Genomic DNA, 1,254 nt, shown 5'->3' with positions numbered 1-1,254 from the left:
ATATATATATATATAGTGTATTAAGTCTCGTGTCACAAAGAGCCCGGATCAATCTTATAAAAGATAGAGTTTCTCCCAATGTGATTAATTTCGTCTTGCCGCAAAATTGCGAAGGAAATAATTATACATTAAACAAATTAACGCTTTTCTAGGGTGTAATTTGACTTTAAAAAATGTGAGACAGTAATTTATTTGAGGAGATACAAAAATGCTGAACGAATGTCGACCAAAGTCTATAAACTAAAAAATCAATGAGAAGTGTTCTTACTGGGGAAAAACGCTGGAAAATAATACGAAGGGTGTTCAGAAAATGTGAAAATACATTCTAATAACGTTCTGCAGCGACAGCAGTTTCTTATTTCATTCCTTCACTTCTTTATCTGGCTGGCCGAATGCACATATCACCTTCATCTTTATCTATCTATTTATCCATCTATCTATTATATCTCTCTTCCTACACACGCAGACTTACAGACACACACATACAAAATAAAAATGTATATATATATATATGCGCACACTCATACATAATGCATGTGTTTATGAAGATTTCGACGGTATTATATGAAGAGAAATATTTAAATATCTAAGTAAACAACATATTCAAGTGTCACCTTGGCGATTATATAATAATACTTTTGATTTCGTGTAAGATACCTGAATAGACTTACCAAGAGAAATATCATTAAACTCTATGTCTACCTGAGTGACAAGGAACGATATCTGTTAAATCTCTTCTTAACATGTATTGGTACAGTCATAATATCATCAACTACCTCCAGATTGGTGCAGGGTCGTCTATTGTTATCAATCATAGTAAAAGCTGCATTAATTCTAGAGCGGCAGCAGAAGTAACATAGCGAAACTTTTCCAGAAAGGATTGGCGTAATCCATTCAAGGAGAGCTAAATAGACGTAAGATCCACTGATACTTCTTTAACTATATTCCTCTCTAAATGCATATCTTACCAGAGATAACGGGGATCGTTAAATTATTCTTCAAGAAACCTCACAATATCATGATGTTGTTAGTTTGCTTTACACATTACTTTACATTGTAAAACTTCGCAAACTTGAATTTTCCTGGACCGAAATGTTTTGAACTACAACTTTTCCGACCCCTCTCTCTCTCTCTCTCTCTCTCTTTTCCTTCTCTCCCCATCTCTCTCTCTCTCTCTCTTTCTGTCTCTATCTCTCCCTGTCTGTCTGTCTCTGTCTCTCTCTCTATCTTTCTCTTTCTTGCACACACACACAC

Source organism: Octopus bimaculoides, chromosome 9 (genome assembly GCF_001194135.2).
Source record: "Octopus bimaculoides isolate UCB-OBI-ISO-001 chromosome 9, ASM119413v2, whole genome shotgun sequence".
Lineage (NCBI taxonomy): Eukaryota > Metazoa > Mollusca > Cephalopoda > Octopoda > Octopodidae > Octopus > Octopus bimaculoides.
The sequence above is the reverse complement of the archived record's forward strand: the minus strand, read 5'-3'. Positions refer to the sequence as shown.